General features: G+C 34.5%; 1 protein-coding gene across 6 annotated transcripts in view; it reads right to left on the reverse strand.

Moving 5' to 3' along the window:
- The window catches only part of GREB1L (GREB1 like retinoic acid receptor coactivator), a 269533-nt gene that overhangs the window by 143375 nt on the left and 109182 nt on the right, over positions 1-16976 (reverse strand). For all 6 annotated transcript variants that reach the window (XM_049112844.1, XM_049112843.1, XM_049112842.1 and 3 more), the window contains exon 3: positions 6455-6562. The gene's annotated coding sequence lies outside the window, so the exon portion shown is untranslated. The remainder of the gene's footprint in view (positions 1-6454; positions 6563-16976) is intronic.

Genomic DNA, 16976 nt, shown 5'->3' on the forward strand with positions numbered 1-16976 from the left:
TGAAAAGAATCAAAGCTCCTTGAAATTATGGCCAATTCCAGGTCTGGGGCAGGAAATACATGGGAGTAGTCTTGAACAGAGAGCAAAGAAGCTATCAAGGCGTAATGGATCAGGTCAAAAGACATGACTCAATATGAAGTATTCCCACAGGCCAAAGAATAGAGAAATTGAACATAAAAGAGAAAAAATGCAATGCAGTGAAGCATATTTAAAATATAAAAAATCACAAATTAATTTTGCTACTGAAGGAGAAAAAGCTCCTCTTGGAAAAAAACAAACAAAAAACAAAAGACAAAGCATCCTCCTGAATGCTGCTAAAAGGAAAAGGAAAGAGGAAATCTTTATTTTGCTTTTCCAGCACTTCCAGTAACCAAATAGTCCTGGTTATTCAGAGTTTTAATATTTTTAATGAAGAATATCAGCTAAGAAATGTGAAAAGAATGACAGAATAATAAAATGACCACTTTGCAACCCTTAATGCAAAATTCATTTAGGCAATGATAATAAATGGGAGAACTTTATAACAGAGGGATTAAGCTGACACCTCCTGAACCCACTGCTCAAGCTTAACTTCACTGATAGTGAAGCAATGAGACACCAGGAGCCTCCCCACATGAAGTAAGAAGCACACACACTACACCAGAAGCACACACACTACGGAGGAAGTATTTCAATGGGCATATTAAATATAGTCAAATCCTTACAGCTACCTTCCATTTATAGGATGGAGGAACAAGTAAAGGAATAAGCAAACTCAAAATAAAGACAGGTAGACAGAGTAACTGAGTTAGTTTCTGCAACAAGCCAGGATTATCTGGTTTACGAATTTGAAACTAGGATTCAAGTTCAGATGAAAAAGTCCATGTCTGTTTCCCCACTATGACATGTTATTTGACGTTGAAATGTCAGGAAGCAACGTTGAGCATGGAGATGATATATTTTGTTTGTGGTATGTGTGTATAGTTGGCTTTGGTTTGAGGTTTCTGTTTTTAAGGCTGTGTGCCAGACATAGTACTTTTTTAAAAAAGGACAACTTTGTGTAACTTGTCTGTTTTCTGTTACCTTTTACTCTGTAGATGTTGTCTTACTCTACAAACTTTAATAGTCATCTACCCAGCCAGGCAGCATTTATTGAAATCCTAAAATCGAAGTGGGTAAGCACCTAGGCTGTATAGTCAGATGATTTTAATTCAAATCCTACAACCACTACCCGTATGATATTGGGCAAGTCACTAAGTCTCTCAACTGTAAAATGAGGTAATACAACCAATATCATAGATTTTTGTGAGAATACATAAGATTTAATGCATATATAACATTTTTAGAAAAGTATCTGGAAGAGAATAAATGTGGAAAACAGTAGTAATAGGGGTGCCAGGGTGCCTTAGTTGGTTAAGTGTTCGACTCTTGATTTCGGCTCAGGTCATGATTTCAGGGTTCTGGGAACGAGCCCCATTTTGGGCTCCACACTTAGGGTAGAGTCTGCTTGAGATTCTCTTTCTCCCTTTCCCTCTGCCCCTCCCTCTACTCATGTGTGTGTGCACATGCACACTCTCTCTCAAAGCAAATAAAATCTTTTTTTAAAAAAAGTAGTAATAGGTTTTTTTAATTGTTGTTTGTTTTTGTTTTTTTAGCATTGTGCTACATTGAAGATACAGAGAAAAGTAAGATGTACTTCTTCTGTTGCATGTGTTAGGCATTACAATGGATTCTGGGGCATTTTTCTAGGAACAAATGGCCATCAACGTAAAAATTCCAAAAACTGCTATTTGGTACTATATATGATTTATTTATTAAGAGATTTTACAGTCACATGTACAAATCATTATTGTCCCTCACAGTTATCAGAGTCTTTGTATAAGAAAATTACTTGTAGTGATGAATCACTAAATTCTGCACCTGAAACCAGTATTACATTATATGTTACTAACTAGAATTTAAATAAAAACTTGAAACACGAAAAAAAAGAAAATTACTTGTTATATAGCATTACCACTCACATATCTTTTCTCTATTAAAAATATTCATTGGAGTGCCTGGTGACTCAGTCGGTTAGGCATCTGCCTTCTGCTCAGGTCAAGATCCCAGAGTCCTGGGATCCAGCCCCACGTTGGGCTCCCTGCTCAGTGGGGAGCCTGTTTCTCTCTCTTTGCCCCTCCCCCCTCCCTGCTCATGCTCATTCTCTATTAGATAAATAAAAATCTTTAAAACAAAATTCACTGATGAGTGTGATAATGGAAATCAAACATGGTTCTTACAAGTTCAGTCTATAACCCAAAATTAAAAGCAAGCTTAAAAAGCAAGCATATATATATAAAAAAGCAAGCATATATTCACATTTCTCTCTCTTTTGTGCATTTTTCATTTTTTACATTTCACTTATTCTTTGAAATTGACATTTGTTGCTCTTGATTATAATCAGTTGAGTCTAGTGATTGACTCCCTCATTATATTGTGAGTTCTTAGATGAAATATTTTGTTTAAAACTAGAATGAGTAAAAAAATAACAATGAATACATTGAGCTTTTTGTGTGTGTCTTATCTAATTATACATTAAACTAATTTGAAGAGATATTATCTCTTCCCAAGCACGTTCCAAAAATGCACAAAACTAATCATGCATTCAAAACAAAAGCGTGATATTTAATTTTTATTCATCCTCTTTGCTGAAAAGAAATAGAAAATGTAAATAGATTAAAAGACAAACTTGCCAACCACTTTTAATAGTTCTGTACATTTAAATCTGGATGAATCTCTCTTGACAGTTTCTGAAGCCACAAAGTATTTTAGGTACTGAAATAAAAACTCAGCCCTAGCAACTTTATTTTAAAATTTATCATTTTTTACCAATATACTTACAGATATATGTCTTAAATTGTTATGGAAATAATTACTGTAATATGCCAAATAATTTCATAATAATTATTAAAAAGGGCATAATTAAAAGATAAAGTACAATGGTATTTTTTCTTTGTAATGAAAAGTTACATGTTACTACTGGAAATCTCTACTTTCTTCCTTGAAATACCAGAAATTCTTCTGTAAAATAAACACATCTCATCAAGACTCTCTGGAACTAGTATAATTACCAGAGGCAATCCCTGTGTAAGATCAAAGAAGCAAAACAATAATAGGCAATGTGTGACCTCTACCATGTCACCAGAGACCAATTTTTCAACAGGGAGAAGAGTCAATAATCCAGAACAGAAAACATTAAATAACCAGAAATGCTTCCAAAGTGTGGTTTACCGCATCCATCAAGCCTGCCACACTCAGAGTTCAGAGTCTCTACGGTTTCAGAGAACAAACTTGTGGGAATTTATCACAGCAGTTACTCAAATCTGCATAAAACACCAGAAGCAAAAAACCAATTTGCCAAATGCAGAATAGAATTTCAAAAGATACCACAATAATTTTCCAAATTTCATTGGATGCTTTAGAAAGTATAATAGGAAGGGCACAGATGACTAAAGCTTTTGCATAGAACATTCACCTAATTTCTCTTATTTCCAATCCCCACTTAGTTTCTCCAAGAAGCTGTTTGAAAAGTGGGCTAGAAACATTAACCAGATAAAATAACTAGTAGTAATACATTGAAAACTTCTGCAGGTTTTTGTTTTGTTTTGCTTTGGTAATACTGAGTCCCTGGATCCAGAAACAGGATTTGCTTTGGTCTCTTCTGTAATGTATTTAGATGACTAATAAGAATTATAAGGGTGCAAAGTGGGGTAAAGAAATTCCCACTCACAATAATTACAGTAAAATAGAAGTACATGTAAAATTGACTTTTAGAAAGCACCACAGATAAAATTGGGCCTTAGAAGCAGCAAAATCTGATTGTTTTCCTTAGCTATGAACACCAAACAGCTATGTTCTTTCAAAATTAGATGTGACTTAGGGACTGAGCAAATTTATCTGAATTTTTTGACTTGCAAAACACCCATTTTGCTGGTAATTCAGAGAGTAGTAAAAAGACTTAGCATAGAGGAAAAAGTGCTGGAAATTCAAAGCAACTGTGAACATTGTGTTCTTTTTTTTTTTTTTTTTTTTTTTGAACATTGTGTTCTTATATGGATTGGTTACTCCTGCTACCTTCATCTTTCCACTCTGTCATCTGCCCCTGTCTTTCCATCTTTTTATCGTATTAACATTGCTAATTGTATTTGTCAGTTTTGCCACAATTTCAATGCTACTTAAACAGCTGTGGGTTTTCTCTAGGCAATTATCAGTCACTACACTTAGGTTTCTAAATTAGTTGTTGAAAGGCACTTTAACCTTGAGAAAATAGACATTAAACACACTGCATGCATGCTGAGCCTTACATTTATGTCTATTTTGCTTTAAAATGAATCTTATTTAAAAAGATTTAAAAAATCACATACAAGTGTAATTCACAAACATTGTAACTTTATGAATTAGTAAGAAAATGCTTAACAAAGCCTATTATATACTATTCAGCATTTCATCTTCTTTCCCCTTACTGTATATATAGTAATATATGTCTATGTTCTCTATGTATTTGTACATAGATAGAATAAATTAGAACATCAAAATATTGCCAAATTCCTCTAACAGTTCCTTTTACTTATGTGCCAAGTGGCCAACACCTTTCAAAGGTATCCATAATCATGGAAGTGGTACCTTGAGGTCATGGGCTCTGGTAAAGAGAGCTCTCACAACATGCAGATCCCATCCCCCCTCCACCCCCACCCTTTTCCATTTCCCTGCAAAGAGAAAAATTCTTTATTATATAATCTTGCTTTTCTTATTCTCTATTCTTGACTCTGACATTTTCTTCTTCCTACTATAAAATATACAAGAAACACACTAAGCACACAGGCTTATGGCTATTCATCAACTGATACTTCTACAAAATACAACTACAATTTTAAAAGCACTTCTATAATCTAGAAACATTGTAGTTTGTATTTCATGTGCCATTTATTCCCTTTATACATTAAAATAAATTCTAAGGTAACTTTTCAGAGTTAATAATCTTTGGTGTTTTTAAAGGTTTATAATATCCTGTTTGTGGGTCAAAAGCTCGTTAGAATAATCTTTAAATTAATGGAGGCTCACTCCTTACCAGTCTCTCCCCCTACCCCCCACTTTTGGCTCTGAGGAAAGAAAAGAGTGGTAATTCAATAACGCAAAATTCTTCACTGAGAGACAAACATTAAAATGATAAACATTTTGGAAAGCAAAGTACACTTCAAACCCTCACTATTCTTTCAGACCTATATTGACTCTTATAGTAGTTGCCAACATTTGGTAAGGATTATCCTTCCATTAGACAAAAGCAAGCATTCCTTAGATAAATCAGGAGTTTTTGCCATGAGACTCATAAAACCTTTTCACAACACAGATTTTCAAGAGAATCCTTTAAGGTTTTAGGAGGCTGCTCCTTTTACTAAGTAACAAAATACACCCCATGGTGTCTCACTGACCCCACTCAGCTGTCCTTTGACCTCTTCAATTGTTGGAGCCTAACTCCAGGGCCACAGAATTTGCCTCCCATATCAAACAGGGGATGTTGCTAACTCCTAGCACCTGGTGTAACAAAACGCAACGGTTCTACGCTCTTCTGTCTCCTCCACTCCCTCTCTGATCATTTTCCAGATGTTCCAGGCCCAAATGTTAAGCCAATACTAGGTGCCAGGGTCTGCATGGTCACGAAGGCACAAACAAGGACTTTGCTGAAGTGGCAATGACCCTCTTGTTCTTTTTGGCCTTAAAAGAATTCAGCAGGAAGAAAAAGACCTCTGCCTCTCTTGGAAATGCCAGGCTACTCAAACATGTTGTAACATCGGAAAGGAGAGATACAGTCTTGGGCTATGCCCTGACAAACGAGAGTTCCTTAAAACAGCATCCCCACATCCTTCATTCTAAGCAAACTTTTAATTTTCTTTGACATAGGGAAAAAAAAAAGGCAGTATTTTCTTAACTAAAAGCCTCCTAAAAATAGAAAAAAAACTTTCATAAAACTTTTAAAACATACATCTCAGTGTTATATGATAAAACATTTTTATACAGTCAATAAATATGGTTTGGGGTTTTCTGCAGAGGCCAATAATCTAGATCTCCCTTATTAGACAACTTGAAAGATAAAAACCACAGTCAACAAAAGGGAATTAAAAACTGGATTCTTATTATCTTCATTTAGTTATACAGGAAATATCACATGAAGGCTGTTGACAGGAGGAAAAAATATTCAGCAATACTAAATAAGCAAAAACTTATTGCTGAATAAGGTTTTCCCCCCCCTTTTGGTGGAGAGGTGGGGGAGGGGAGAGGAAAACAGAGCGGAGGAAATGGAAGAGGAGTTCATGGAAATATCTGCTTAATCAGTTTAAGAACCAAGTATAGTAGCTTTATTTAAATTCTAAATAAAAGTTCCCAAAACAAAACTCATCTTGAAAAATTGGGGGGGGGGGATATTATAATCGTACGATACCTTGGTTTATTTATTAACATTTTTGAATCACGTTCATGATTAAGTTGGGCTGTCAACACTTCAGGGAGCCTGCCGTCTAGATTTTACTTGTTTAAAGCTTTTTTGGACCTGCAAAAACATAAAAAAGATAAAAGTATATATGTAAAGGCGTGAATTAGTTTCCAAATGCATTATATTCCAGAAGAAAATGATTTAAATAGTTACAATTCTACAAAAGTTACAATTAGAAATGAATTACAAAGTCTTACATAACTCCATAAACATCATAACTGGCAAATACAGATATTCCCAAAATAATCACTCCTAATTATATATACTCAAAAATAATTTATTGTTCTTAAGATTCCCCTCTACTTACACCCTACTAAATGTAAGTTGAATAAATCTGTTAAGTCTGTAGTTTTGACAAGTGTTACCATATGCTGACAGCTCCACAGACCATTATTATTTTTAGGAATAAAAATAATGAAAAACAATTTTCTTATTCTAAGGAATTTGAATTTTATAATCTTTGACGCTTAGCCAAAATTTACTTCTCCAAGAACTATCAAAAATTTAAGATATAACTAATAATGCTTAAAAGTATTTTGCTACTTTTTGAAACTAATGCTTTAATAATCTCCAAGAAAAAGAGACTGTACAAAGAAAAAGAGTTATATTTTTACCCTTTTGAGTAGTTTCTTTCTAGGAGTAATTAAACTAAATAATTATAATTACATAGAACTGGTTGAAAATTACAGTGTGTGTATTATTCTCTCCTTTAAGTAGATTATGGTCAATATAAACTATTGGGTGGAAAAATAGGAAATATAGTCATAAAACATCAAATGAAATAAAAATTTGTCACTGATTTTTATATGTAACTTAGAAGTGTTTTTATTCCTTTGTTACTGTGTCTAAAAGGAAAACAAAAGGGGATTTTCCTAAGAATATATTAATTTCAATATGCATATTTATAGCACTAAATATATTTAAAGGGATATTAACTTATGCTATCAAAATAAATAGTTTTCATTTTATTATCCTTTTTTGCCAATTTGAGAGGAAAGACAGAAAAAGAACCAGTTTAGATTTTGAAATAAAAATCTTTATCTTACCTGTCAGAAGAATGTCTTCAGGCAAAAGAACAATTTAAAAAGCAAGACCCAGATTTTCAAACTCATGTATTTCCCACCCACCTACACACAAATAGACATCTTTTTGTAAGTCAGGAGTCTCGCTACCTACATCCAAACCCAAGATTACCCCATATGGTCAACAAGGTCAAACCACATTACTGCCAATGAAACTATATGACTCCACGAGGACCTTAATGATTTTTAAAAAAGGTCAGTAATCCAATTCCAATAGCTTCATAGTCTAAAATTGCTAATTTTTGGCCACGTGCTGCACACTTCACCTGCTAGTAATGACATTTTTGTATTTTCTTCTAATTACACTCAAAGCTAAGACCTTTGGCCCTGGGCCACAGACCCCTATTCAGGCTGCACACATTCTCTTAAACGACCTGATCCTTTGTTGTCACTCTTACTCTTTCATCTATTATTTACACCCATAGAGAAGGAAGAGACTCTACCATTTGTATGGCTTAAAGCTTCTAATCATCTTAATTTCTTTGCCTTTCAACCTATGGTCTTTTTCATAGACGAATGCCAGAAACTTTGACAAAATCATTTTTTTCAACCACATCCTGCCACCTCTCTTTCTCCTTTCCTACTCCCTGGCCAAGCTCCTTCCTGTTCCTTCTCTTACATAGGCACGATTCTGCATCAATCCAAATTTACAAATTTTGACTTTGGCAACAAAATGAATTTCTAAATATAATACAAAACTTTCACCTTGTTCTGACAAATCAATAACATATCTCTTTCTTTCATCGAAAAGCCCATTAAATTTACTGGAAGTTTACTTCAAAGAACTTAAAATCCGCCCCCAGTCTCCCTATGGCCTGAGCATAGATTTTTCAGAATCCTCCTGCAAAAATGTCAAAAAAATCTTAAGTAAACAGTAAGGATGTTGGTTATGTGGTTAATACTTTTCTAACATTTTAATATCTACAGTTGCTCAAATACAAGAAAAAATGGAGGAAGGAAAGAAAAATGAAAACATAAAGAAAAAATTTAAAGACTAGAAAATTTTTAAATCATTACATTTTAAAAGATGACATTCTCAAACAGCAAAATTCTCACATAAAACAATGTATATCATTGCAATTTCCCAACACTTTACCCAGACGTTTTTTTTAATGTCCAAATACATTTTGCAAATCCAAAGCACAGAATCGTTTACCATGATGCAGATGTGCCCCTCAGATCACAGTAGCCAACAAAAGACTCTGATTTCCAAGATGTTTAAAAAATGACATATGATCCATCTTTGCTCTCTCTTTCTCTATTGCTCAGCTTACTCTTGATTTCTAACAGTATTTCCTTGTTGTCTGTCCTCTCTCTCTGCAGACCCTGAAACCCCTTGTCTTTTCTTATTTTCACCATTTGCTTCAACCAGCAGTTCACTGGAGACCCATCCATCTTGTAATGCCTAAAGTGACAGATGCTCTCAGGAACCACCACACTGCTGAGTGAACAAAAGATAACATCACCTCTAGGAACTCCGGAGAGAAATACAACTGCAACCTTAAGACAGGGGCTGACTTGACAGACATTGGACCATAAACCTCTTCTAAGCGAAAAAGAAAACAATTGCCACACACACAAAAAAATCTGACACAATCAAAGGCAGAAAAGAGTGATTATTTGTGGATTGCCTTTTCACTCTGCAGCTCACTTTTCCCTCCCAATGCTTTTATATTGGGGCAATTCACTTGCCAAGGGGCAAGAGAAGTTCTTGGGAAAAAAGCCTTTCTCAAGTATCTTCTTTTATTCAACAATATTCAAAGTGAAATTTGTTCACGTGCTTGTTTCAGTAAAGCTAAGGCTTATGATAGAGCATTCATGAGCCTGACCTGTCCTGTTTGCATAAAGCAGTATCTGGACTCAAGAAATGCTGACTCAGTTCTACTGCTGTGAGAGGCATAGGCATGTTTTGCAAATTAAAAACACGTTAGAAATTAAAAAGCAACGTGTGACACAATGTCAACAATATGTGTAGCTCATAAAAAAACAGCTCACCATTCATTCATCAGACAACTTCCAACTTGGGTTAAAAAAAGACAGTTAACAAGAGGATTCTGGGAAGGACTACAGATCTCTTTTCTAACAAAGGAAGGGTCATATTAACATCTCCCAACAACAAACTAATGACAGGGACGCTGGTAAGATACAGGGGACTCTCCTGATGCCATCTAGGGTTTTGTTTTTCGTTTTTTAAAGCATCTTATTTAAAATCTTCATGCAGCAATAGGTAAATGTAAATTCTGACATTTAAGTTTAATTTAATTCTGGATTTAGATAAATACAGCGAAGGGAAATTTTTGAAGAATAGAAAAACAAAAACTGACTTGAAGGTCACTTAAGAACATTGTGTGATCAATGTCAATTACAGAGATTAACAACTGTTTTTTATAATAGGTATCAAGCTACACAGAGGGCAATCTCTGCTGCAGCTAAATACATTATCATTTTGAAACAGGGCAAATGATATAAATATCTGTTAAATCAAAAATAAAGAGCAAAATGCTCAAGAAAAGTTCTGTCAACCATTATTTCTAAAAAGAATCATAAGCACATACCATAGCATCTCCTTAATACAAATATTTTACTTTTCGTTTGTAATTTGCACAAAAAGCCCTTAGTTACAATTATTTTTCTTTGAAGTCATTAATGATTCTCCTCTCATTCCCATTTTACCAAAAATATATAAAATTTAAAAGATAGCTTATTTCATTCCCTGTGTTTGAATTATTTGTGGGGTAAAAAAATACATGTATCTGTTTTTTAAACATTTTTTAATGTATCCTTTATTTCCCTAAATGCTTCTATGTATCTGTACAAATAAAGTAGTACAAATATTTCAGAATCTCAGAATTTTGTTTTTTATTTTAATTCTGGCAAAACAGAAAGCATACAAAATACTCAAATAAATACATACAATTTTACATAACTAATGGAAAAAAAGATTAATTATAGACTGCTCCTCAATATAAAAAGGACTTCTTCTAATATGGACTTGACTTCTAACCAAATAATTTTGTTTTTTGTTTAACACAACCTTATCCTAAGTAACCCCCCCAAAAATACTGATCCAAAAGTACATCATTCAACACTCTCAAACTTTGGCATGAATACCAAAAAGAGAGACATGACCTTGAAATGACAGTTCCATTGCAGAAGGCTCCCCCCACCCCCCCAAAAAAGCCCAATTAAATGACCTACTTTTAAACACAATAGGATCGATATGCATGCAGGAAAAGTACACCCCTGTGGAAAGTTCTTATTGCCTGATTGATCAAAAACAAAACAAAACTTTTCTTTTTTAAGGGCCCCTTCCAGATCACAGTCAGTGCCAGAAATCCACACAGGAAAAAAATCCATCAAAATGAAGCCCTAAAAGGGTTTACCCTTCACCATCCTATTTGCACTTCAAAACCCTGTAAGTCCTTCAGTTAAACCCCAGGGCTGAACCATTTCAATAATAAGAGAGGTGGCCAGCAGTGATTTATCTCCCATTTGGCCTCTGGACAGAGCTGTAACGTCTACGAAGCTTCCCTTCCCTGAGTCAAACCCTCCCCCAAGTCTCAACCTTCACTTGTGCAGTTTGGGATCTGCAACCTTATAAACAACTCCTATGCCCCTTCCAATCAGATGCAAGAGTAGTCTGTAATTCAAGATTTGGATACATTTTCTTGGCAATGCTTTCACAAAATGGAATGCTGCTGAGTAATCAGAGCTTTGAAAATACCAGGTTAAAATTCAGGTTCTCTTTTTATAAATTGGGAAAGAAAACAAACTTGCTAATTTTACCTTCGCTCTTCTTACATATGTTAATTGTTATCAGAATTTGTTAAGCTTTTTCCAATTTATACCTTGATACTCTTAATGTCTTGGGCCACATCAGCCAACTTCCCACAGGGATGTTCATCTAGATTTAAATCCTTGCATTGTAAAATATCTTAACAAAATCCAAAAAAGTAGAGATTTCACAGGTCACACACTCCTCGGTCAAGAAGACCTTAAAAACAGATATCAGACCACTATGACTTAACTGATTTATTCTACGCTTGTTATCAAATATGTACTATAACTGTCATCATGCAATTCTCCTCTAGTAAAATAAACACCAAACATTATTTAAGTTGAAATATTGGTTTCAGAAGTTATCAAATACGAAACACAATGAAGTTATTCCTTAAAAATGAAGGATAATTTGTCACTAGGCATGAATTCTCTATTTCAAAATTATATTCACATATTTCCTAGCATAGAAAGAGGATGAAATATATATGTACCTTTTCCTGCCATTTAAACGAGAAGTTTGTTTTTCTAATTGATTCTGATAAATTCCATCTGAATGCCACATTAACAACTTGCACTAAATGATTCCACTAGAGTCATTCTAGTTTTACAAGTTGAAAACTTTGAAGCTATGTCACTATCTTCATATATTTAGAGACGTACAGGCAAATATAAATATATTTTCTTTAAACCTAAAATCAGTTAAGAAAATTTAAAAAATTAAATATATACTGATAGTTAAAAATACAAGAAAAACACATTTTTTGTTAACTAAAAATTATTTATGGTTTTAGAGATATTTAGCAAAAAAAATTATATTTCTGCTGTTAAAAAATGCACCATCAACATCCTTATACCTTATTAGCAAATAGTTTTCATTTTTGGAGCGCCAAGTACCACAAATACAAGAAAAAACAACTCTCACAGCAAATGACTTCATTGCATGATCCCAGGTCAATGAATCTCAGATTTGTATTTAAGATAACATAATAATTCAAATTGCATGTATAAACTAGGAAAAACAGATGACTGAAAAATACTAAGAGACATGCATTTTTAAATCACTGAAACCAAACTAATAACAATATCCAGGAAAACAAATTTCTTAACCTACTACATGACATTAAAAAAAAAAGCTTTCCTCAGATAATCAACAAGAGTAAATTGATCCACCACAGAGGAAATATTCAATCTTCATTAAATATTTACTCACTGCAATAGGTTGTTAGGTCTATTTAGACCTCAAAGAAAAAATAGTTCCTGTCTGGTAGGAATCAGGTCTTCAGGGAGAATTGAATGGAGATGAGAGGCAGTTCCTTAAGTCATGACACTATTTCAAACTGACAATTCTAAAAAGTAGAGATATGCTATAAAATGTATAGTACTACTTTGAAACCTGATACAAAGAAAGTGATACTTATTATAATGAGCACTGAGTAACATGTAGAATTGTTGAATCACTATTTTCTACATTTGAAACTAATTAACACTGTATGTTAACCATAGGGGAATTAAAAAAACTTAATAAAACTATAGGAAAAAAAAAGACAAAGAAAATGATACTTAAGGGACTCTTAATTTTAATGAGGTTTGACTGAGTAAGCAACTTCATTTCCTATTAATGTAGCACAATAAAATTTGGATGTTCAACATCTGCCGTCCCCAACTCTACCAGTCTGTAACTGTAGCCCAGTCACCTATCTTCTCTGGGCCTTTTTCCTTATCCATAAGATGAGGAATAGAGTAAATACATTTCTAGATTGAAAACACTGTCGTGGTAATGGAGGCAGAGAAAACATCCTATTCACTGCAGCAACAACAAAAATAATACTCAGGACTCAACTTAATGAAGATATGTGATAACATTTTTTAAATTGCCAAACTTTATGTAGATGATTTCTTTATTTATCTTTATTTATTTTTTTAAAGAATTTATTTATTCATGAGAGACAGAGAGAGAGAGAGGCAGAGACATAGGCAGAGGGAGAAGCAGGTTCCTCACAGGGGGCCCAATGCGACACTCAATCCCGGGACTCCAGGACCATGCCCTGGGCTGAAGGCAGGCACTAAACCATTGAACCACCCAGGGATTCCCAATATGTAGGTGATTTATTTATTTAAAGATTTTATTTATTTATTTATTCATTAGAGACACAGAGAGAGATTGAGAGAGAGAGAGAGAGGCAGAGACACAGGCAGAGGGAGAAGCAGGCTCCATGCAGGGAGCCCCACATGGGACACGATCCTGGGTCTCCAGGATCACACCCTGGCCTGAAGGCAGCGCTAAACCGCTGAGCCACCCAGGCTGCCCTATGTGGGTGATTTAAATGAATATTTACACACAGAGAGAAATGTGCCAGGTGTTTTAAAGAGCAGTCTAATCATTGTAAAAACATGTTTCTCAAACAAAATAACAAACTTGACACAACTCCACTCAAAGTATCAGTAGAATTTTGTGGGGAACATTATGAAAACATCCATAAGGGGTGTTAAAGGAAGATTATCAAAGAAAAGATGGGAGGAGAAAAGTCTCTTTAATAAAGGTTATAAGAGGAAGTGAGTCAAAATAAATGTTAAACCATATCATGAAGAATGAGTTTTTGGGCATTAAATCTATGTCACTAAATCCAGTGAACTTTTTTTGGTTCTCCTCTAACATGTCCTCTTGGTAGATTTCTTGAAATTTCCTTTTCCTTGGCTGGATTTCATCTTACAACCTTTCTGGTATTCCTCCTTCCCTGTGCTGCTTCTCAATTTCCTTTGTACTCCCACAATACACCACCCAGAAATGAAATGTTGGAGTTCTACAGAGTTTGGTCTGTGGTAGCTATCTTCCAAGATGGCTTCAATGAATCTTACCTCCTGGGTAATCCTTTCCCTCACAATGAATCAACACTGACTTGTGTGATTACTAAATACCAAACAAATGATAATATGTAATTTCCAAGGTTATAAAAGATACTGTAGTTTCTGCCTTGACCTCTTGGATCATTTGCTCTAAGAGAAGGCAGTCACCATTCTGTAAGGTACACAAACAACTCTGTGGGTGGGACCTGAGGTTTCCTGCCAAGAGCCAGCACCAACTTACCTAATTGTTCTCCTTGCCTTCTCTTTGGCACCCTACAATCATTTCTCTGCATTACAGAGCAAATATAATCTGTCAATGCTTCACTAGAGCCCTTCATGGTTTTTTATTACTCTGATAATAAAAATCAATATTGTAAATATCTCTGCCCATCTCTCTAGCCTTATCTGGCACTGTTCTCTTCCAAAATTCTGTGCTTTAGCAACAGTGACCAACAATGACCAACATGTTTCTTCTGCCTGTAATTCCACCTACCTTATGTTTTACTTTTGCCAATTTAAATCTCCTCATCCCTTTAGACTTCAGGCATTGCTTCTCGGATCCCCTTAGTCTTGCTAAAAGTTCCCATTCATATCCTTCCTAACATTTAACTCATGGATGAGCTATATGTAATTTATGTGATTAATGTCTGTCTTCCCTATTAAATTCTAAACTACATGAAGGTAGGGACTTTGTTTTTGTTTTTGCCTATTATTAATATTATCGCACTTTTGTGGTACCCTCCTACATAGCAGGTACTCATAAATACTGTTCGAGTAACTTAATAATTTAAAATGTAGGGCTAGCACAAGAATGAGAAGCTCACTGGAAACAGTCCAAGTCAACTTTATTATCTATAAAAATTATTATATAACACCCACAGCTAATATCATACACAACGGGGAAAACCAGAGCTTTTCTCCTAAGGTCAGGAACAAGACAAGGATGCCCACTCTCACCATTTTTATTCAACATAGTGCTGGAAGTCCTAGCCACAGCAATCAGACAACAAAAAGAAACAAGAGGTATCCACACTGGTAAGGAAGAAGTAAAACTTTCACTATTTGCAGATGATATGATACTATATATAGAAAACTCCAAAGACTCCACAAAAAAACTACTAGAACTGATAAATAAATTCAGTAAGGTCACAGGATACAAAATCAATGTACAGAAATCTGTTCTATACACTCATAATGAATCTGCAGAAAGAGAAACTAAGAAAACAACCCCATTTACAACTGCACTAAAAATAATAAAATATTAAGACTAAATTTAACCAAAGAAGTGAAAGATCTATACTTATAAGACACTGATGAAAGAAACTGAAGATGATACAGACAAATATGCTCATGGGTTAGAAGAACAAATATTGTTAAAATGTCCATACTACTCAAAGTAATCTACAGATTTAATGCAATCCCTATCAAACTACCAACAGGCACACCCTGGGAGGCTCAGTGGTTAAGTGTCGCCTTCAGCCCAGGGTGTGATCCTGGAGACCCGGGATCGAGTCCCACATTGGGCTCCCTGCATAGAACCTGCTTCTGCCTGTGTCTGTGCTTGTCTCTCTCTCTCTCTCTCTCATCAATAAATAAATAAAATCTAAAAAAAAAAAACACACAAAAAACAAAAAACTACCAAGAGTGTTTTTCATAGAACTAGAACAAACAATCCTAAAATTTGTATGGAACCACAAAAGACCCCAAATTGCAAAAGTAACCTACAAAAAGAGGAACAAAACTGAATTTCAGATTTCAAGTTACATTACGAAGTGACAGGATTTAAAACAGTATGATATGGTATGTTACTGGCATAAAAATAGACACACAGATCAACAGAATAGAACAGAAATTCCAGAAATAAACCCACATTATATGGCCAATTAATCTTCGATACAGAAAGAATGAATATACAATGGGAAAAAAACAGTCTTTTCAACAAATTCTATTGGGATAACTGGACAGCTACGTGTAAAAGAATCGAACTGGACCACTTTCTTTCATCATACATAAAAATAAACTCAAAATGCATTAAGGACCTAAATGTGAGACCTGAAACCATAAAAATCTTTGAAGAGAGCCTAGGCGGTAACTTCTCTGATATCAGCTGTAACAACATAAAAATGGATTAGCAATCAACAAAATTAAAAGGCAACTATGGAATGGGAGAAGATACTAGCAAATGATATATCTGATAAAGGGTTAGTATCCAAAATATATAAATAAAGTATACAACTCAACACCCAAAAAACAAATAATCAAAAAACGGGCAGAAGACATGAACAGACATTTCTCCAAAGACGACCTATAGATGGCCAAACAACACATGAAAAGATGGTCAACATCACTTATTATCAGGAAAATGCAAATCAAATATCACCTCATACCTGGCAGAATGGCTAAAATAAAAAACTCAAGTAATAAGTGTTAATGAGGATTTGGATAAAAAGGAACACTTGTATACTGTTAATGGAAATGCAAACTGGGTGTAGCCCCATGGAAGACAGTTTGGAGGTTCCTCAAAAAATTAAAAATAGAACTGTTCCATGACCCAGGAATCACACTACTGGGTACTCACTCCCCCCAAATGCAAAGACATTTATTCAAAGGGATATATGAACCCTTATGTTTACTGCAGAATTACCTACAACAACCAAACTAAGGAAGCAGCCCAAGGGTCCAATGATAGATGAATATATAAAGAAAAAATACACACACACACAATGGAATATTATTCAGCCATAAAAATAATGAAATCTTAACAT

Source organism: Canis lupus, chromosome 7 (assembly GCF_003254725.2).
Source record: "Canis lupus dingo isolate Sandy chromosome 7, ASM325472v2, whole genome shotgun sequence".
In the NCBI taxonomy this organism is placed as follows: Eukaryota; Metazoa; Chordata; class Mammalia; order Carnivora; family Canidae; genus Canis; species Canis lupus.